Raw genomic sequence first — 23,822 nt, forward strand, 5'->3', positions numbered from 1 at the left:
ACGGAGGATGCAGCGTGCGCGAAACGAAGCAGAGAGGACAGAGCGCCGCGCAGCATTCAGTTCGGCAAGATCGATGCTAAAGAGTGCGATAAAGGCCAGCAAGAGGGCCTGCTTCGATAGGCTATGTGCGAGTGCCAATACAAATCCGTGGGGTGACGCCTACAGGATCGTAATGGCCAAGACTAAAGGCGCGCTGGCGCCTGCAGAGCGATCACCAGCGATGCTGGAGCGTATCATAGAGGGACTCTTTCCACGCCACGAGCCAAGTCCTTGGCCTCCGGCGGTCGAGTCTCACGTCCGACGTTCCAGTATCTCAGACATAGACCAGAGATGGTCGGCCAACCTGCCGAGCATCCAATCCGTGAGTGACGACAGCCGTGTCGAGGCAGGGGAGGAGGCAAGGGTTACGAATGAGGAACTCATCGTGATCGCCAAATCCCTAAAGGTGAGCAAGGCACCGGGACCGGATGGTATCCCTAACCTGGCGATCAGGCTGGCGATAGAAACGGCCCCCGGGCTGTTCAGGGCAGTCATGCAGAGGTGCCTGGATGACTGTCTCTTTCCGGACAGGTGGAAGCGACAGAGATTGGTGCTGTTGCCGAAGGCTGGCAAACCGCCAGGGGACCCATCGGCATATAGGCCTATCTGCCTGCTGGACACAGCGGGCAAGGTGCTTGAGAGGATCATCCTCAACAGACTGGTGAGGTACACAGAGGGTGTACACGGTCTGGCAAGTAACCAGTTCGGCTTCCGGAAGGGCAGGTCCACGCTGGACGCAATCTCTTCCGTCATCAAGACGGTGGAGGTAGCAATCCAGCACAAGAGAAGGGGAATACGCTACTGCGCAATCGTCACGCTCGACGTGAAGAATGCGTTCAATAGTGCCAGTTGGGACTCCATAGCGCTCGCGCTCAGGAGCATCCATGTACCGGTGTCGCTGTACAAGATTCTGGAAAATTATTTCCAGCATCGAGTACTTATTTACGATACGGAGGAGGGTCAGAAGTGCGTCCCAATAACCGCAGGAGTTCCGCAAGGTTCTATCCTTGGCCCGGTGTTGTGGAATGTCATGTATGACGGAGTGTTGAAACTCAAGTTCCCTGTAGGGGTTGTGATCGTCGGCTTCGCAGACGACACCACGCTAGAGGTCTACGGGGAGTCGATTGAAGAGGTCGAGTTGACGGCCGCGCACTGCATACGCAAGGTCGAAGATTGGATGCGCTCCAGGAAACTGGAGCTCGCGCATCATAAGACGGAGGTCACGGTTGTGAACAACCGTAAATCGGAGCAACAGGCGGTGGTTAGAGTCGGAGACTGCACCATCACCTCGAAGCGATCCCTGAAGCTCTTGGGGGTTATGGTGGACGACAAGCTCACGTTCGGGAGTCACGTCGACTATGCCTGTAAGAGAGCCTCATCGGCTATTGCAGCACTATCTCGTATGATGTCCAATAGCTCAGCGGTTTATGGCAGCAAGCGAAGACTTCTTGCCAGCGTGGTTTCGTCCATTCTTAGTTATGGTGGGCCAGTGTGGTCCAGAGCGCTAGGTACTAACAGTTACCGTGGTAAACTGGAAAGTACCTACAGGCTCATGTGCCTGAGAGTTGCAAGTGCGTATCGTACGGTGTCATACTATGCAATCTGTGTCTTGTCCGGCTGTGCCTATCAGCATCGCCATCAAGGAGGACAGAGAGTGTTTCGACCAACGTGACACAAGGGGCATACGAGGTACCAGAAGGTCATTCTCGATGCTCCGCTGGCAGCGGGAATGGTCCAACTCCACAAAGGGCAGATGGACGCACCGACTCATACCGGAGATATCCGGCTGGGTCGGGAGACGACATGGTGAATTGAATTTCCACCTGACACAAATCCCGTCAGGCCATGGTTGTTTCAGGCAGTATCTGCACAGGTTCGGACACGCGGTGTCCCCCATGTGTCCCGAGTGCGTGGAGGAGGAGGAGACTGCTGAGCATGTCTTCTTCGTATGCCCCCGTTTCGTAAGAGCGAGGAGCAACATGATGGCTGTGAGCGGGCCTGGCACTACTGCGGACAATCTAGTCCGGAGGATGTGCGACGACCCGGACATCTGGAACGCGGTCTGTGCGGCCGCCTCTCAGATTGTTCTGGAGCTGCAACGTGTGTGGCGGGTCAACCACCAACACGCCAGTGGTAGCTAATTACCAGTCTCCAGGTAGTTAGCTAGGAGGTTATAAGAGTAAAGAGGGTGCATCACGCACAAAAGCCACTCCCCGACGTAATACTTAACCGTCGTTTCGGGAAGACCAGGGCTGGAGACTGGAGGGGTTTTAGTGGGTCGGGACAGGGATCAGTAGGTGCCTGGGCGAGTGTAACTACCCCAGTCTCATCCCCACACCCTGAGTTTTCTTCTCAGGTGTCTGTTTGCAGATTTCCCCGCCACCTTTAAAAAAAAAAAAAAATCCCAGGTACAAACAACAATTGTGGGGGTGTTCGTTTTAAATCGCTGCCATTTCCATTAGCCGGCTGTCTAAACGGTTTCTCTGGCAGCGTGAATCAGACATTAAACGAGACAAATATTCGTAATATTCGGTACCTAATTTATTGCGTAATTTTTTTTCGCGCAAATAGATTTGTTATATATAACACTATAACAAATATTTGGTTAAAAATCTATTTGCTCGAACGATACCAAAGGCTCCTCACGCATTCTGTAGCAAATATATTTATTGTGTTATTACACGATGCGAATTATTTTCGAAAAATAAACTGCGTAGAAAATATTGCAAATCTAGTTTTTTTTATCAAGCATCATTTCATCTGTCATTTGAAAATATAATTTCTATGTTTTGGTTCATAAAGCTACCGTTGCAAGAGCAATTTTGTTAAAATTTCATTTATTACCTCCAGTAGATGTGAGAATGAATAACCGACCAATTGCTCATCGCAAAAAAGAGAAAATGTTTTTAGTTTCCCTTCTGGTCATGCTTGCCAACTACGGGAAAGAAGTTTCTTCGAATGTGTACCATGGGGGTGCGCGAAAAGAAAGAACTACATTACGGTTAACTTATGGAGTACCACTATTGTTGCGCCCACAGTGCGGCCCGATGGTGTAAGCGCCGACGGCAAGATGGAATGTACCCTCTAGATTGGCAGCTGCCTGACAGCGAGATTTGAACAATAGGGAGGAAGATAAACAACCAGTTTTCATTAGTGAGTGAGAAAGTTTAAAGATTTCCAAATTTATATTGCGAATTATTAGTGCAAATTACAATTAAAACACTTTAGTTTGCAAAGCAGAAATAGTTCGGAAGGCATAGTTAATAGTAGTCGAAGATTTATTCACCTGTAAGTAAATAGAAAATATAAGAAGACACATAATAACAAACGCGTGTACTTACCCACAGCGACCGCAGCACCTGTTGTATGTAACCTGAGAAGAAGAGATTGAAATAAAAAAAACTCAAACGATCGTAAGTAAACCTAAATAATTGAAATATAAACTAGTGATTAATTAGTGCACTATAACAGGATTCGAATAGCAGGCAAAAACAATGCGCTGAGATAGGCAATTTGGAAGATCGCAAATTGGTAGAGGAATTTGTGGCGTGCAAGAAGGAAAATATAGGCGAAACTATTAATTGTAAGCTTTAAAAAATGTTTAAAACGGAAACTAAAAATAATACTAATGGTCAAACTTCTGTAAATAAATTCTCTTCTAGTTTGAGCTGTGCAAATCAACACTGCTGCAAAAAAGTGGTTCGATTCTATCCGAACAACTATTATTATTCATCGCACCCTCAAAAACACTTACGTTGTCTACCCTGGTTTGTGGTTTTCCACACATACATTTGAATTTATTTTGGACAAGAAACAACTTAGTTTTGCCCTAAACATATTTTTTTCATTGAGTGCTTACATACCTGAAGCCATAGGTACCAAATAATCCTGTTTCGAAAATCGAAGAAGGTATGTAGTCACGGTGTCTCTGGTAGAAGAAACTTATCCGAAAAAAACTAGTATCGCTCTTATACTCATCAGTCGAAAGCTCAAGGTGTCCCCTTTGATAGTAGCAATGGGCAAGATCGATCCGATTTTTGCAAAATCGATCTTTTTTGGTCGATTCATCGATTTTATAAATTGATTTCTATGCGAGCGATTTTTTACTGAATCGATCCTTTGGATGGTAAGATCGTTTTTTTTCCGCCTGAAAAATATAAGTGTGCAAAATGGATTGAAGACAATAGTGATTGCATTTATTGTTGCTAACGTAATCTGCGGCCAAATTCCGAGAACACTTTTCTTTGAAGAGAAGAAAATTTCTTCATTGATAGTTTATGAATTTTTTTTTTCTCTCCGAAGAAGTGTGTGCTCGAAATTCGGACACTGATCTGAAAAATGTGTCAATTTTTCACCGGGATGCCCATAGTTGAAGAATTGCATGATTGAAGAATGGCAGATAGACATGAAACCGAGAAAAACGCATTTCAAATGTTTTTGTTGGTTCAAACAATTGTCTACGTCCATGACAACTTTTTTCATGAGTAAGTCACCACTTCCACAAGTTCCAGCATATCCAGCGTTCCACGAGCGGTAATGGCGGATAGTGCACGCAGACCATTTCGACGTTTTCTGTAGGTCAGGGAAGCTGTATAACCTTGCCGTCGAGTTGAAAAGAACAATCCGCAGCAAAATCAAGTCCCTCAAGTGTTTTTAACGCAGTAACCATTTTTTTGCCTTTGTAAACGCGACATCAATAGACAAACCCGTATGAAATTTGGCTAACACGCATGCATTGTGAAATATATCAAGGATTAGAGGTGAGTGAAACGGCTCTTTTACAAGAGCGGCTCTGAACCGACTCATGGTTCACAATGATTCACGAGCGTTGTTGTCTCGGTAAACTTCGGGTTCGCGCGAACCAAACAGTTCTGGTGCGCCTAAAGAACCGTGGTTCGTTTTCGTGAGCCGTTCGTTCTTTCGCTCTTTTCTAAGAACCGGTTCATATGAACGACTCGTGAGCCGTTCGCCCATCCCTAGCGAGGATGAAAAGAACGACGAGACAAGTTTGCACCTCGAACTGAATAGCGTGCCTTAGAATGAAAATATTCTCAACAAGGAAGCAGTTACATTTTTCAATCATAGAATCGTTAACATAGTTTTTGCGGTCAAAAAACAATTTAAGTCGCGGCAAATATTCTTCGCAAAAAAGCAATATTCGATGCAACAATCTAATGATCGCTTACCTGACGCCCCTAATTACCAGACCACGAGACCGTCTCGAAATTTTTAAAAAATCACCCTCACGAACAGTTAGTAAAATTTCGATTTTTGGATAACACCCGACCTCGACGTTTTATACATTTCTAATAACCCGTTCACATGATGTAATATCGCGCATCTTGATTTCAAATCCCATACTCCGAATTTTCCGTGAAAACTAGATGTATGTATGTTTCAAGATACGCGATATCACGTGATATCTGCTATAGTGTGAACAAGGCATTAGACATTTGGCACAAAACAAAAAACTATTACAAACTGTGCTTTTCATCATAAGTCGAGAAGTGAAATTTAGACCAAATACTCCTGTATTCCGATTGAGCTGAAATTTTGCATTGCATTGATATTGAATTTACCATTTTGGATATTAGCCAACATTATTTCATATTTGCTACCTCTGCAAGTGCACTTTTTGAAAATTGGCTTCCGTAGGGACGTTGTTTACTATCGTTGTGGGTGTTTACTATCAAGTACCAATTTTTTGATTTAGGTAGAAAAGGTATATGCGCTTATTTTTAAATTATGAGTAGCGGGGTACTCGTTAACTCAAATATTGCAAAAAGTTGAATTGAATGGTCGTGTATATGCCGTGCTGTATTTTGTTCTGCATGGTGTCGCGCTCGCCATTTTTGTTCATTTGAGTTTGTGCTGCGGATGTTCCGATTTTTTTATGAATTGGGTTGTTCAGCTATACCAGTTTTTTATATCATCTGAAAGATCTGAATTTTTTAAGCAAAACGTGATTTAAAAAAATCTATCATTGTCCTTCGCTTTTTAAATCACGATTTAAAACTGCTTGAAATCTGCTCGAAACCGCTACAATGACAGTTCGCCCATCCACCAACTGTCACTGTAGCGGTTTAGAGCGAATTTTTATTGTTCATTTAAAAACCGAGGGAAAATGATATAAAGTTTTAAAAATCACGTTTTATTTAGAAAATTACACTCTTTTGGATATATATAATAATCGGAAATCCGTGAATAGCTAAACAACCCAATTATACAGGTTTGGATTGCTCTTAGTGCATCCGATACAATAGACAATTTCACGAACTGACAGGTGTCACGGATCCTGCTGATGTTGATGATGCCTTCACGTGCATTATGTCAGCGGTTCCAAACTTTCTGTCAAAATTTCGTTCATGAATCAAGTTCACAAACGTCTCGTGAAATGGTCTATGGGATGAGCGACAACGAAAACTCTTAGTAGAAAAAAAAACCGCCAAAAGAGTACACGCGGTAAAAGAAGATGGCAATAAACTAAAAAGCCGTATCGTTAGTAGATGTTGTGTACGAAAATTCGTTAAAAATGATTGATAAACCAGAAAACGCAAACAAAACAATATCTCCATAAATATAGCCAAAAAAAGGTCGTAAAAAGCTTATGCCGAACAAAAATCGATTTTTTGTTGAATCGATTTTTCAGGCACGATTTTCCACTGAATCGATTTTATTGAATTTGGTCAATCGATTCAGGAGAATCGATTTTTTTTTTCGAAGATCGCCCATTGCTATTTGATATGCTACTAAAATTGAAATGTTCCATCGGCGGGGCCAGAACATTTTTTTTTCAGACATTTTTTTTTGTAATTGAAAAGCTGGTGGAATGGGACTTATGTATACTTATGAAGGGATTTAGGTGCTGGGAGCCCGATCAGATAGTGATGAAATCTTCAAGTTTTGTTTTTTCATATAATAAAACAATGTTTGGCATAATCTTAGATTGTTTGAAAAGATAAAGTGGGGTAAAAAAGACTCGAAAATTGTGAGTGTACAAACTGCTGAGAAGATAAAAAAAGCTATAACTAATCGATTTCTCTGAAAATTGATATGGTAATTCTATCCTATAAAAATATACAATGTCGGTTTTTGAAAGTTGCTGTCGAGGTTACATAATTAGATATTTACCTTTTTCTTCAAAAACATGGTGATTTTTGGAGTTTTTTTGTCAGAACTAGTTTCTACAATTAAACAATACGTTTTATAAATCAACTCAAGAGTTTATTTGGACGTATTCAAAAAGTTCACCGTTTAAAAATAAATCGATTTTTTATAACAAGGTTTGGGCCATCATTTGAACCTGTTACACAAGGAGCGCAACTCCATTTTGTACCTACATTTAAAATGCTGGCTACATCCCAGTCTCAAATTGGTTTGAAAATTGACCTCCAAAAAAAATCTCGGGTTCGGGTCTGGCTCGGGTTTCACAGCTTCGGGTTCGGGTCGGGTTCAGGTTTCCGAAAATAAAATTTTCGGGTTCGGGTTTGGTCGGAAAAAAAGTTTCGGGTCGGGTTCGGGTTTCAACCGAAAAACAAAATTCGGGTACGGGTTTGAAAAAAGCCAAACTCGACCATCTCTGGTACAATGGTTCAGTAAGCATACCGAATTGCAGAAAAATCGATGCATTCTACTCAAAGTTACAGTAACATTATGATTTTAGCAGCACCTGGACATTAGAGTTCAAAATGCCATTTCACCAGGTCGGATTTAAGTGGGGAGGGCAAATGTCCCGGGCCTTTCGACACCAGGGTTCTAGACCAGACGTGAATACAGGTTGGAGACCTTTTCACTCCACTAACACTTTTCCCAAAAAACTTATATGTACAAATTATTTCATGAATGAACAAACCCTGGAAATTCAAGCTCGATTGGGGGATATCGATACAAAACGTAGTTGTGCTCCTGACACAATGGGTTTAAATAATGTTTTAAAACATGTATGAATAATGAAATTTTCTCGGTCGTTACTAAAACGGCGCAGTTTTCAATAACATCAAATGAAAGCTCTTGAGTTGCTCTATAAAACGTATAGCTTAGATGCTGGGTCCAGTTTTGCTGACAAGCAAAAGAGAGCTGTAATAATCAGCATTTTTTGAAGAAAAATGCAAATATCCTATGATGAAACCACGACAGCAACTCTTAGCAACCGGCATTTTATATTTGTGTATAGGATTTTAAGAAATCAATCAAATCAATCATCAATCAAAATCAATGTATTCAAAGTCACAACATTTTATTTGTTTTCAGCTGATTTTCGACTCCAAATTTTCAAGGGTCTTTTTTACCCCTCTTAACCCTTTTCAAAAAATCTGATATTATGTAAAGCTTTGTTTTGTTATATAAATAAAAACAACCCTGAATATTTCAGTACGATCAGAGAACCCTGAAAACCTTTTTGTATTTCTGAAACATATTATTTATTTCCATTTCACTAGTTTTTCAATAACAAATATGTTATATGTTCGAAAACAAATTGTTCTAGACCCCCCGATAGAACATTTCAATTTTGGTAGGATATTAAAGGGGACAGCTCAAGCTTTCGAATGACGAGTATTAGTGCGATACTATTTTTTTTGGATAAGTTCTTCAACCAGAGACCCCGTGTAGTGTGCGCAAGTATGTGTATGTATGTTTATTTTCATTCTTACCACCAATATATATCGATTTTCTCAGTATCGGCTGAACCGATTCGATTGTTCTTAGTCGCGTTTGAAAGAGTTTAGAGTCTAGTTAGTTGATGGAAAATATCAATTAGATCCGATAGCTCGTTCAAAAGTTACGTAACAAAGTTTGATCAGTTTATATGGAAACTGACATACTATCCGATTTTTTTTTCAGTGGTTTGACTGATTTGAGTCCTTTTGGTGCTAGTTGCGTTTGTTAGGATTTGTAAGCTAGATATTCATTCAAGAATATACTAAAAAATGTATGTTATTTTCGAAAGATATGTTGAAAGAAAAAACTTGTGGAAGCGCCTAGTACATTGCAGTATCTTGGAGGTGTATCTTGGTATCTTGTATCTTGGTTGAATGATAAAGGTGTTTTTTTTTTTGCTATTTGGTTTTTCGTGTATTCAGATTTGACAGTTCACGCGGGAATTCTGACAGTTGTCAAAGTCTAATGTACTCAGTTTGGTTTGCCATTTAACCATGAACAGACTTACGCCTGAACAATGCTTACAAATAATCGAATTTTATTCACATCCTTTTGCTGCCTTTTGCTCATACCAAATTTCACCATGAACAAAAAAGAATTCAAACAAATATTACCTGAGCTGAGACATCACCAGCATAGAACGCCATTAGCAAATACAACGGCAAATATTTTTCAACAAAAAATTCCAGCAAATATTTTGATATTACACGTGCAAACTAATATTAATCAACATTTCAAGCATATATGGTCGGCGTGCGACCAGACCGAGCCAAGCGCCATTTTCTTAAAAATTGAGTTATTAGCACCAGTGAATGTGCAAACTGATGAACTATGTTCCATTAAAGAATGGAATCATTTGAACAGTTCATAGGCGTGTTATGGTAAAAAAACTCTGTTGCAATTTGTAAAAAGAACGAAATTGCGTTCGACCAGAGTGAACCATGAACACAGACATGGTATCTAAATAAAGTGATTGTTTGTCATTTAAAAGCTAACTTTGCGCTCTATTTTAATCAGTAACTGATTTCTCCGCTTCGGACAGCTCGTTAATACGACTGTCATCAGAATTAGAGAAATGAACAGCCAGGGGGTTTTCGTAGAGCCGAATTTCGTTTCAAGAGGCACATCACTTTTTTTCAAGATCTTGTTGAGCCAGACCGAACCAAGTGCAATTTATTTTCATTTGATATTTTTCAAATAAAATAAATTTTTTCTTGTAACAAACGTTAGGACTGGGTTAATATACGTTAAATCAATAAAATTAGACAATACCCGCTTCAAAATACCAGAGCATTTCATATTGATACTATCTTAACACGTACCACTTGGTGCGCTTTGGCACCAGGAAATAGAGCAACAGAAATAAAGCTTTGCTTGTCTATCAGCTGTATAATTTTTGATACAGATTGGACTGAGAGTTAAAGCAGCGTTGATATCTATGTATTACGTTTGACTAGTGAGAAAAATTAGCTTGTTTAATAGTTAAGTTGATATGTTGTAGTAAATACGTTGGACCAGACCGAACTGAAGACCAACTTTTAAAATTTTTGTTCGACCAGAGTGAACTGAGTGCATAGGTGTCAAAAATAAAAACCAAATATTTCATCAACTATTGCTATTTTTCGTGTATTTATGATAAAAGGACATTAATTAAGCCCTGTTCATTACATGTTTGCATTGAATTAACGATAAGTGCAAACACGATTAATTTTTGGGTGGTCAAACTTCAAATGCTAATTACTCAAAACAATGTGTTTGGCGCTTGGCTCGGTCTGGTCGCACGCCGACCATATTTACTTCGTGTAATACCCGCTTAACATTTGATGCATTCTATATAAAACAAAGCAGTCCCGATGCTGTTAGCGCTATTATAGTCTCCTTGAATTCAGTATTGTGTTTTTTTTGACTGTAAAGCAGTTCGAAGTTGGCATTATGTGCGTTATGTGCTCCAAAGGGCCGAATGGCATATATCACTCGACTCAGCTCGACGAGCTGAGCATTTTCTGTATGTGTGTGTGTGTGTGTGTGTGTATGTGCAAATTTTTATTCTCACTCACTTTTCTCAGAAATGGCTAGACCGATTTTCATGAAATTGATTGCAAATGAAAGGTCTATTTGCCCCATAAGACCCTATTAAATTTCATTGTGATCGGATTTTTAGTTTAGAGGTTACGTATCAAAATGTAAAAATCATGAAACATCATTATCTCAAAAACTACACAACCGATTTGAACAAAATTGGTTTCAAATGAACGGGCTACCTGAAAAACCCCTAAACTTTTGAATTTTATGGAGATTGAACTTGTGGTTCAAAAGTTATGAAAAGAAACGTGTTTTGAAGACTGTTTAATCTCTTCATGTTTCTCGGAGATGGCTGAACCGATTCTAATGAAATTAGTGTCAAGTGGAAGGTCTAGTTGCCCCATAAGACCTAATTGATTTGTTTCGTAATCGGACTATTACTTTGCCTGTTATGTTTGAAAATGTGAAATCCAGCTATGAAAAGGAACATATTCCGAAGACTACTTGGACTCACTCACTTTTCCCAGAGATGGCTGACCCGATTTCCACAAGACTAGTGTAAAATTAAAAGTCTAGTTGCCTCATAATACCCTATTGAATTTTACTGTAATCGGACTGTAACTTCGTTTGTAATGTACCGAAATGTGAAAATCACGAAACATCATTATCTCAGAAACTACACAACCGATTTGATTATTATTATCAGATGAGCGGGCTAGTTAAGGGTTAACTGATGAATTATGATTGGACACGTGGTTTCAAATTTTGGCTGCCCTATACGTTCCCATTTCATTTGATTATAATCGAACTTAAGCAACCGTTATGTATTAAATAGTTAATAAAACAACAAAAGTTTATTATCGCAAAGATTACATGACTCATTTGAACATAACTAGTGCCATACGAACGAGTCATCTCTCAAACTACAAATAACAAACCTTATAACAATTTGATATGTGGCTCAAAAGTTATGGAAAGACAAGAAATTCAAAGACTATTGAAAGCTATACCTGGTTTGATAGATATATGTGGTCTCAACATAATTTAAATGTGGTATCGTACTATTTGAACTTTCCAAATTCATTGATTCCTTGCGATGTGTTTAAAATCTGCAAATGCGCGACGAATCGGCCATAGGATATGATCAAAGTCAAATAACAAATCGTTTGAAATGATTGGTTTCATCGAAATGACAACATCTTCGACTTTTGGCTTCTGCACATCGCCTTAACTCTGAATATATTCATATTGGGTGGTATTCGGTCATTTTCAGCAGATTTTCTGGCATCAATCTAACACCGGAAATACCCATATTGGGAGGTATTCAGTTATTTTGGTTGTTTTCCAGAAACTAAAAGTGGTCGCCTTTAAATTCAAAATGGTGTCCAGAGTCAATGTTTGGTTTCTATGCATCATCTCGATTACGGAAATATCCATATTGAGTATTATTCGGTCATTTTCGACTGTTTCCCAAAAGTTGCCATTTAGCAATTCAATACAAGGCACAAAATTGTGCCTGAGGTAAATTGTTAGCTCATTGCATAATTCTGGTCCCAGAGATACTCATATTGGATGGTATTTGGTTATATTAGGCTGTTTTTCATAAACCGGAAGTCGCCATTTTGGATTTCAAAATGATATTTAAGATAATTTCTGGCCTCTGAGCGTCATTCTGGTTGAAGAAACACCCATATTGGGTGTTATTCGATAATTTTCGGCTGTTTCTCAGAAACCGGAAGTCGCCAACCCAGAACCCAAAATGGGGTCTGTAGTCGATTTCAGCTGCTGTGTAACATTCTAGATCCGGAGGTATTCATGGTAGACGGAAATCGGCCATTTTTGGCTGTTTTCCAGAAACCAGAAGTTGCCATCCTGCATTTCAAAATGGTGTCTGAGGTCAATTTTTAGCTTCTTGCAACATTCTAGCTCCAGAGATACTCATTTTGGGTGTTATTAGGTCACTTCGGGCTGTTTTTCAGAAACCGAAAGTCATCATTTTGGACTTTAAAATTGCCTGTGAAATCAATTTCTGTCATCTGGGCGTAATTCTGGTTCCGAAAACATTCATATTGAATGGTATTTGATCATTCCCGGCTGTTTGCCAGACACCGGAGGTCACCATCTTGAAATTCAAGATTGTGTCTGTGATCAATTTTTAGCTTTTGTGCATCTTTCTGGTTCCAGAGATACTCATATTTGATGGGAATCGTCCATTTCAGGCTGTTTTCCAGAAACCGGAAGTTGCCATCTTGCAATTTGAAATGTTGTCTGAAGTCGATTTGTGGCTCCAGTGCATCCAGAAACCGGAAGTTGCCATCTTGCAATTTGAAATGTTGTCTGAAGTCGATTTGTGGCTCCAGTGCATCATTACGGTTCCGGAAATACCCATATTGGGTGGTATTTGGTCGTTTGCCGCTGTTTTTCCGAAACCGAAAGTCGCCATTTTGGATTTCATAATGGCATTTGAAGACGATTTCGATCGATTTTAGCTCCTGTGTTTCATTCTAGATCCAGATATTATTATATTGAGTGGAAATCGGCCATTTCTGGCTGTTTTCCAGAAACCGGAAGTTGCCATCTTACGATCCAAAATGTTACCTGAGATCGATTATGGAACAAATTTGTTACCACTAAAAACATTCACCTGGCAAATATGGTTCCATTTAGTTGGTTAGCTCTTGAGATGTGCAGAAATTTGTGTATCATTTGTATGAAACCCCTCCCTTCCAGAAGAGGGAGGGGTGTCGAACCATTATGGTCATATTTGTACCCCTAAAACATTTACATGCTAAATTTGGTTACATTTACTCGGTTAGTTCTCGAGATGTGCAGAAATTGGTGTTTCATTTGTATGGCACCCCTCCATTTCGAAAGAAGGAGGGGTGTCAAAATATTATGGACATATTTTTTACCACTAAAAACATTTACCTGCCAAATTTGGTTCCATTTAGTTGATTAGTTCTCGAGATATGCAGAAATTTGTATTTCATTTGTATGGAACCCCTCCCTTCCAGAAAAGGGAGGGGCGTCCAACTATTATGGACATACTTGTTACCTCTTAAAACATCTACATGCCAAATTCGGTTTCATTTGCTTGTTTCGTTCTTGAGTTGCGCAGAAATTTATGTTCCATTTGTATGGGACCTCTCCCTTCCAGAAAAGGGAGGGGTCACAAACTATCATAGGAACCTTTATCGGCACCAAAAACCCATACATACGAATTTTCACGTCGATCGGTTCGGTAGATTTCGAGCCAATATGGATCAGACAGACAGACAGACAAACAGACCGGACTGCATATTTAGATACATGTATAGATTACAACATCAATATTTTAGAACCTAAAGAGTGAATATACATTTATTGGATTGAAGCGTTCATGTAAATCTATTCAAGCAAATAAAAGTTTGAATGAGAAAGGCTGGGTCTGACCGCTAGGTGGATTAATTTAGGTTTTTTTTTTAATTTCTAACGATATTAGTATTTTAATGTCTATTTAGAATACACTACTGTATATAAATACATATGTGAGCTACGAATGTCGGGTCCAAATTGAATTTATAGGTACAGGATAGGGTGTGCAAAATTTGTCAGTGGAGTTCATCATGCCATATGCCGTCATTTTACAGTAATCATTTTTTTCATGCACAGTACCGGTATTTGTTCAGGTCCAAAATATCGAATTGATGACATTTAATTATTCAATTATTTTAAATATGAAAACTATTTAAGTTTCAGGTGCCTGTGCTAATACGGTTCAATGGAATAATTATATAAAATAGTTACTCTTTTAACAAACAACTTTTCGTGAGTTCTTTGATAACATTCTCTAACGCCATTAAATATTCAATGCACAGTGGTCCAGATCGTCGATTTAGCGGTGTTTAATTTTTTGTGCAAAAACAGCTGTTGTTAGGTTTGTAGCGTATTTGCAAAATATTTTGTGTTTGGAAAGGCGCTTCTTTTAAGAAAATAAAAATTAGGGTGGCTCCATGTTTAACAAAAGTAGCAAAACTAACTTTTTTGCTGATAAAGATACGGTTCTTTTTAGTTCAGAGGAATTGTAGATCCATCTATTCTAAACAACTTTGATGAAGAAAGCTTGTCTCTATCTTGCACACTTTCGCGGTATGATGAATTTAATATAGCAAGTTAGGGTGTCGCTGAAAAATTTAGTTTTTTCGATGTAACTTTTTTATTTTTGATTCTATCAAAACTTGGTCTTCAAACAGTTTTTAGGTCTTTTTGAGGTACATATTTTCTCTGAATGCATGAAAGCGCTATCTCATTCACAAGAAAAGTTATTAGGTTTTTCCCTTTCAAAATACGCCCTTTTCAAATGTTTGTATCTAGTTAAATAGCAAACACAAACTAAAACTATTGATTGCGTTTAAAAGGTCGTAATTTTTCGCATATAATATCTAAAATCTGAAGGGTGGATATTTTTCTATCTCAAATACATCCAATTTGAACTTTGCGGTTTTGGTTGGATTTCGCGATACAAGTCACATGCATGTTACTATTTTTTTTATTTTTTTTTATTTGATCGGTCTATATCACTAAACCCAACCGTAAGATCATAAAAAATAAAGTTTTTTCAAGCAGTTTATGACTCATGGAAACCTTGTTCATAAAAAAAAACAGTCAACAGTATATTTTTATATTCTACATGTGTTTTAGCATGGAGTGCATTACTTCAGCACTAAAAGTATTGCATTATATGCAAGCTTTAACTCTGCTACGTTTACCAAAAAAGGTTTTTTAAACACTATACGCCCGAATAACAACCCAAGAAATTAGCAAAATCATCTCGGAAAATAAAAAACTTCACCCTACTTCTATCGACAACATTCAAGTTACATCGAAAATGGCTTCCTACATAAAGAAGACAAAAGTGGGGAATGATTTCACAAAAATAAATTCACAAGCATTTTATATACGTCATCGTTAAGGAAGAAAATTGAAAAGCGATCCTGACGTTTACGATCCTGAAAAATACAAATTTAGGATGTCACCCTCGCCCACCTACATTCGCTTCATGCAACTCTTGGCGAAAGTAAGCTATCGTTTAACTATGGTTAAATCATTGTGGTGAGTAGCGACAACCTGGTTTCTAGAGCACGAGAAATCGCCATTCGGAATGCATTGAAAGCGAATTAGTGAGCTTCTATATGATGGTGAGAATAACAGAATTTAACTCACAGCTTTGTCAATATATATCAATATATAGTATCAAAGATCACAAGCCTTAATGAAGAAATGTTTAAGAGTTTCAACGTAATCCTAACGTTAATCAACACTAAAATGGGGGTATGAAACATATTCTGAGAAAATCGAACATACGCTATGATGATGAACATATTTTTTTCTAAGTCTCTGTGAAATTGTTAGAGCTCGTTCTTTTTCACATTCTCGTAAAATTACGTAGGTACGCTTCTATCAATTGGACTGTGCAACGACGAGGCACAGGGAGCATGAAACAAATTCAAATTCAAACCGTTTACGCCAAAAGAAATCAGAAAACACATTGCATATAGTGCTAAAGTAATGCACACCATGCTGAAAACACAACCCAAACAGAACATAAAAATATACTGTTGAGTTTTCCAAACTTCTATGAAAACAACTCTCATGAGTCATAAAACTATTAATAAACACCTTATTTGTTATGAACTTACGTTTGGGTTTAGTGATATAGACCGATCAAATACAAAAAAAAATCACAGGAGGGTTGTTTGCAAAGCCACGACCGCAAGGTTGAAGTAGAATTCTTTTACAAGAAAGATAACCCGACTGCTTGCGTGTCAGTCATTTTGAAATCGGATTTGTTTCGTATATACCGCTAGTTTAGCACAGTATCAACAAATCGTAATAAACATCACACTACTGTGCATTTACAGCAGCATCAAACCTCAGTTGCAGTTTATTGGTAACCATTCATTATGCTCTTCCAAATACATTTAGTAGCATTGAAAAAGGCCGATTGCTGCAATTGCTGCAATTGCAATTTTCATTCAATTATTGCATAATTGCTTCATGATCAGATGGCGTGCGATATCCGCTCTGACATAATAAATATTTCGAACGTTGTGGAATGATATAACTGGAAAAATAGGTGTGGCTAAATTATTTCCAGTTATACCATTCTACAATGTTCGAAAATTTTTATTTCGTATGTCGTAATACTCATGTACGAAAAATACATCTCATTCATGCGGACCCGCCTTTATTTTCATTTCCTACAGATTTTCTCAGTTTCGTAACATGGATGTACAAAAACGACTTCTTGTGAACATTCGGTCCAGCCGGACCGATAGGGCTCTCATTAAGGCAACAAAATAATATGTATTGTGTCGTGTTGTGCAGCTTGGAAAAAAAATGTTCCCGTCCCCGTGTCGCATGGTAGCAAATTGTTGCGTGTTTGATATTACCGATGGTAGACATGAGTATAAAGGTCGAAAATCTGCTGTGATGTCTAACCATAACCGTCTTCTTCAAGGCGTTACATCCTTCTTAATGAAGTGTTGTGAATTTTCTAAAACAGACTCAGCATCGTGAGCAGAACGTGCCGAACTTTTCTGTTTGAAATCTGATTTGTTTCGTATATACCGCTTGTTATGCACAGTATCGACAAATCGTAATAAACATCACACTGCTGTGCATTTGCAGCAGCACCAAACCTCAGTTGCAGTTTATTAATGACCATTCATTATGCTCTTCCAAAAATATTTAGTAGCCTAGAAAAAGGCCGATTGCTACAATTGCATTTTTCATTCAATTATTGCATAAATGCTTCATGGTCAGATATACCCGCTGCCAGTGCTACGCTATTCGTAGCCATGCCACAGTGGTGACCGCTATACGCTGCCATTGGTATCCGCTGCCCTGCATCAACTGGCCCAGCTGCTATCGATGCTGGGATCTGCTGCAACTAGTCCGCTATCCATAGCCATGCCACAGTTGTGGCCGCTATACGGTACCATTGGTATCCACTGCCCCGGCATCAGCTGGCCCTGCTGCTATCGTTGCTGGAATCCGCTGCAACTAGTGCGCTATCCATTGCTACGCCACAGCTGTGGTCGCTATCCGCTATCGCTGGTATCCACTGCACTGCTACTGCTGCTGCTAAGGGATAACTGCTGTTGTCGCTGTCTAGAACTATTATGGGCGGCTCCGGCTGAAACAGGCTCTATATAGGCAAAATAGCATATATTCAATTGACTCTGTCCCCGAACAGAAGACCTTTCGCGACATGTTTTTAATAGCCACGGAAGAGCCTCCATTTTCGATGCTGGAATTTTCAATGGCTCTCCTATCGTGCAACAATAAAGCTCCAGGGTTGGATAGAATTAAATTCAACATGTTGAAGAATCTACCCGACTCTACAAAAAGACGCTTGTTGAACCTGTTTAACAAGTTTCTTGAGCTAAACGTTGTTCCGCATGACTGGAGGGAGGTAAAAGTCATTGCTATTCAAAAACCCGGAAAACCTGCCGATTGCTTTGCTCTCTTGCCTCCGGAAATTAATGGAGAAAATGATCGTCTTACGGTTAGACAAATGGGTCGAAACAAATGGTTTACTTTCCGATACTCAATTTGGCTTCCGCCGGGGCAAAGGAACGAACGATTGCCTAGCGTTGCTTTCTACCGAAATTCAACTCGCCTTTGCTCGAAAAGAGCAAATGGCTTCTGCATTCCTGGACATTAAGGGGGCTTTTGACTCTGTCTCTGTTAAAGTTTTAACCGAGAAACTTCATTCGCAGGGACTTTCACCAAATTTGAATAACTTTTTGCCCAATTTGTTGTCAGAAAAGCATATGTATTTCTCAAATGGTGATTCGACAACTTCCCGAATTAGTTACATGGGTCTTCCGCAGGGCTCATGTTTAAGCCCTCTCTTATATAATTTTTACGTCAATGACATCGATGAATGTCTTGCAAATTCATGCACGCTAAGGCAGCTTGCAGATGATAGCGTTGTATCCATTACTGATAGCGAGGCTAGCGATCTGCAAGGACCATTGCAAGATACCTTAGACAATTTGTCTGAATGGGCTCTTATACTGGATATCGAATTCTCTCCGAGAAAACTGAGCTGGTCGTTTTTTCTAGGAAGCATAACCCAGCTCAACTGCAGCTCCTACTAGCGGATAAAACGATCACTCAGGTTTTAATCGCTAAAGATCTCGGGGTCTGGTTCGACTCTAAATGCACCTGGGCTTGCCATATTAGGTATCTGACACGAAAATGCCAACAGAGGATTAATTTTCTTCGTACGATTACCGGAACCTGGTGGGGAGCCCACCCAGGAGACCTTCTAAGGCTTTACCAAACAACGATATTGTCTGTAATTGAGTACGGGTGTTTCTGCTTCCGCTCCGCAGCAAACACACATTTGATCAAACTGGAACGAATACAATATCGCTGTTTGCGTATTGCCTTAGGTTGCATGCAGTCGACCCATACGATGAGTCTTGATGTGCTAGCGAGTATTCTTCCGTTGAAACATCGCTTTTGGAATCTCTCTTATCATTTGCTAATTCGATGCACAGTTATGAACCCATTAGTAATTGAAAATTTCGAGAGGTTGGGCGACCTTCAATCTCAATCCAGATTTATGCCTTTATATTTTGACTATATGGCTCAAAATATTAACACTTGTTCATACGTTTCTTTCAATGTCGTACTTTTAGATACTTCTGACAATGCTATATTTTTCGACACCACCATGAAATAAGACATTACTGGTATCTCGGATCAATTGCGACCCCAAGAGATCCCTAAGATTTTTTCCAATTCGTTTAAACATGTTAGTTCATTATGCAGACAGTATGTGAAGTAAACGTGTTATTTATGATAAAAGGTTTTACACTGACGGATCTAATCTAGATGTGTCCACTGGCTTCGGTGTTTTTCACGAAAATTTTACCGCCTCCTACAAACTCGATGCTCCTGCTTCCGTGTACGTCGCAGAATTTGCTACTATTCAGTACTCACTTGGGATCATCGAAACCCAGCCCGTAGACCACTACTTCATCTTCACAGACAGTCTCAGTGCCATTGAAGCTCTGCGATCGATGAAGACTGTGAAGCACACCCCGTATTTCCTGGGGAAAATACGACGGTTTTTAAGTGCTTTAACAGATAAAAATTATCGGGTTACCTTAGCATGGGTCCCATCTCCCAAATATTACTACCGAGATTTCGATATTTTGTGCCGAAATTCAGTTGGGTGAACCGAGATTTACGAAAAAATATGACAGCTGTCACTATTTTTTTTTACAGAGCACTCAGTGGTGCCGTTCTCGGCAATGAGTTGCCGCGGCCCGGCAAAAAATTTTAAGTGTGTAGATTACAGTTCCCGTCACAAACTGAAAGAAAATGATACACCATGCTGGAGACACTAAAACGAAGACTCGGCATCTTTATGTTTACGCAGACACCTCAGACCAAAACTGCTCAAATAGAACATCACTGGTTAGCCACGTACAAATGAATACATTCTGTAATATAAAATAGTTAAAAACAAAATTTGTAACTCCCCTCTTCTCACCTTAAATCCCCAGTCGGCCGCGAGATATAAAAAATGTGCCTCCCTCTTTTCCCTGCTAATTTAGAATTTAAAAAAAAATGTACTTGGCTCAGTTAAACATAAATTGTATCGTGCCGTGTCAAATACACTATTTTAAAACTATAAAATCGTATGGAAACTTTAAAAATCGAGCGCAAAAATATAGTACCACTGATCGATTTGAAAAGTTACACGGTTGTTATCGAACCCATGAGGAAAACGAAAAGTGCATGGGAGCTAGAATTTATTTTTTATCCCACCCTAATGCACAGGTTACAGGTAGTTCGAACATTATTCCGCCTAATGTAAGTAGTTCGAAAATGACCGTTAATGTGCGGGATAAACAAAAAACGGTAGAAAATATATTGATTACCCCAGCTAATATTGCTACCAAAAATGTTTTTTCTAATGTCAACTACCTGGGGCCTATTACGGCAGGAAACTTTCTTTTCTGCAACAGGCAATATTCGATCTTATAAACGCCATGGTGCAGGCAAATTTTATGTTTGAATCAATTCAAATTGGAACAAATTTTACGCCCAAGATTGTTTCTAAATTAAAATTTAACAGTGATTGTAATTAAATCAAACAAAAGTTCAAATTTTTAACAGTAAATAATGTGCTCATAGCAATTATTACTGAAATTTTTGAAGCCTCACATTTAATTCAAATATGATCCCAATTACGTGGTTCATAGATAAGACAGAAATCAGGGTTCCGGCGGTGGAGTTGCAATAACAATGTGTTGATACTAGTAGCGTGAGTTAGTTTCGACTCCTGTTTCAAAGTACTTTTAACGGTGAATTCGTAGTTATTCCCAAACGTAGTTATTTATATGTTGATAACCGTTTTGCGCTTTCAAATAACCTAGTAAAATAGTATCTAACGATTACTCTGCAGTTTTTCGTAGCAAAAATAAAATTCGTTTTTTTGCGGTAAAGAATATAAATCGATCAATTGAGTGGCATTTGCATATGTATGTAGCCTGCGCTGCGACGCAAAGAAGAAAAACCCAAATTAATCCACCTAGCGGTGAGACCCAGCCTTTCTCATTCGAACTTATTATTTGTCAAAATAGATCTACATGAACACTTAAATTTTTAACAAACGAATACACCTTGAAATTTTTGCTGGATTTATTTTTCACCCTAAATAATGAATTTCTGGTAGCCAATAGCACCTCTATAACGAATATTCAGAACTTATAAATCACACACATATGAGCATACATTACCACATATACATGCAAATACCATGAAATAAATATGTTTCAAATACATCACGCAAAAACATCCACAATACACATCCTAAAATGACCATATTCATGTTGCGAACTACAAGAATGCACCTATATACATTTCAAAAATCAGTCAAACCGTTGGAAAAAAATTGGATAGTATGTCAGTTTCCATATAAACTGGTCAAATTTTGTTACGTAACTTTTGAACGAGCCATCGGATCAAATTGATATTTTCCATCAACTAATTAGACTCTATGCTCTTTCTAACGCGACTAAGAACAATCGAATCGGTTCAGCCGATGCTGAGAAAATCGAGATATATTGGTGGTAAGAATGAAAATAAACACACATACACATACTTCCGCACACATACATACCTTATTCGATTTTTGAAGCAGGATTATTTGGTACCTATGGCTTCAGGTATGTAAGCACTCAATGAAAATAATATATTTGGGGCAAAATTAAGTTGTTTCTTGTCCAAAATAAAATCAAATGTTGTATGTGTGGCAAACCACACACCAGGGTAGACAACGTAAGTTTTTAGCTTAAGTTTGTAGCTTTGATTGCAGGAAGAAGCAAACGAGTATAAACGATATGAAGGCTGTGTGCAATGTATTGATGAGAAAGGTAGATGCGCTGATTACTGCGGTGGCAGAATTCCAAATTTAAGATGAAAATATCAAATTTAGAAAACCTATACCGAGCGTCTTAGCAGAGTGATTCTAGAAATCAAAGAAATAGTTATCGGTTCCCGTTATACTCTACTAGAAATTTTTTTTTTGGAAATTAATATTGAAATTCAGTCCGCGCAAATATATATTTCGACTGCGACATACAGTCTTCCTCAGTGCTTATGTGGACTGGTAAAGAGCAAAGCGTAAATCCTGTTTTTTATTTGTAGTAGGTAAACATGAAAATTTAGCACTCTTAATTGGTGTATATTGAACAATCGATCATCGATATAGAAGCTGGGATGGACAGTTGTAAACAATCCACAGAACAAACTGGTGAAGTACGCCAATTTTTTTTTAAAATTACTAAGACACTGCAACGTCATGAAAATTCGTCTGATATAAAGACAGTTGAAAAATTACGTGAAAAACCTGTTTTCTATTTAAAAGCAGATAAGGGGAACAAAACCGTCATCATGGACAAGTCTGACTATGATGAACAAATAACCCAAAATATTGATAAAGGTCCATATTGGCAACTGCGAGTTAATCCTCTTGCTGATATGGTAAAACGTGTCGAAAATACAATAAAAGAATGTAAACCCGTTTTTGGTAATGCTTTACAAAATCTTCGTGTTTCAAATCCAGTTCTTCCAAGAATAAAAGGTCTCCCCAAAATTCACAAACCTGGAAATGAAATGAGAGAAATTATCTCAGCGGTAGTAGCTTCCACAGAAAAATTGGCTAAATGTCTGGTAAAAGAATTTCAAGCCATGCCCAAGAAATTTCCGAGTCGATCAGTAAAGAGCACAGGAGATTTCGTTGAAAATTTAAGATCCTCGGGTAATATCCAATTTGATGAGATAATGGTTTTATTTGACGTTACGGCCTTATTTCCTAGCGTTCCAGTGAATGAAACCTAAACCTTTTAGAGGACTGGCTTCTTCCCAATATTCTGATAATACTTGGAAAAAGAAAGTTGACAGTTTGTTGATGCTTTCACGCCTTTGCATGGAAGAAAACTACTTCACATTTCGTGGTAAATTTTACAAACAGACTAAAGGGGCACCAATGGGGAATCCTCTTTCTCCCTTTCTATGTGAGCTCTTCATGGCAAATATAGAAAGTACATTAGAGAAGAGGAAGATCTTACCGATTCGATGGTGGAGGTATGTGGATGATATTTTTTGTATTTTGAAAAGGGCGGATCTTGAAACTTTTTTCATATCCCTTAATAATACCCATAAAGATATAAACTTCACAATTGAAAAAGAACTTAACAACAGACTCCCTTCCTTGGGCGTCGTTGTAGTCAGAAAGTCTACGGACTTGGAATTTGAAATATATCGGAAACCCACGAATACAAAACGGGCAATACCTAACACTTCAAACCATCCCTTCCAGTATAAAATGGCATCCTTCCATCATATGATCCACCGCATGGAAACTTTACCTCTAAGTAAAGTAGCCAAGCAAAAGGAACTGGAATATATTTTCGAAATTGCCAAACTTAATGGCTACAATGAAAGTATCATTCAAGCCATTGTTAACTTGACACGCCCACTTCGTTCAAAATTTAAGAAATTTGGGATGGATATTGTCTACACTAGTAGAAATA

The 23,822-nt window shown here is 38.7% G+C and overlaps 1 long non-coding RNA gene across 1 annotated transcript; it reads right to left on the bottom strand.

Moving 5' to 3' along the window:
- Positions 1–3,284: 3,284 nt before the first annotated feature.
- Positions 3,285–4,145, bottom strand: LOC129726718 (uncharacterized). Its single transcript, XR_008728388.1, has 3 exons — positions 3,903–4,145; positions 3,381–3,412; positions 3,285–3,325 (listed from the first exon to the last, which is right to left on the bottom strand). It is a non-coding gene; the product is annotated as an uncharacterized LOC129726718 (long non-coding RNA).
- Between the last annotated feature and the right edge of the window lie 19,677 nt (positions 4,146–23,822).

This window comes from Wyeomyia smithii, chromosome 3 (genome assembly GCF_029784165.1).
Source record: "Wyeomyia smithii strain HCP4-BCI-WySm-NY-G18 chromosome 3, ASM2978416v1, whole genome shotgun sequence".
In the NCBI taxonomy this organism is placed as follows: Eukaryota; Metazoa; Arthropoda; class Insecta; order Diptera; family Culicidae; genus Wyeomyia; species Wyeomyia smithii.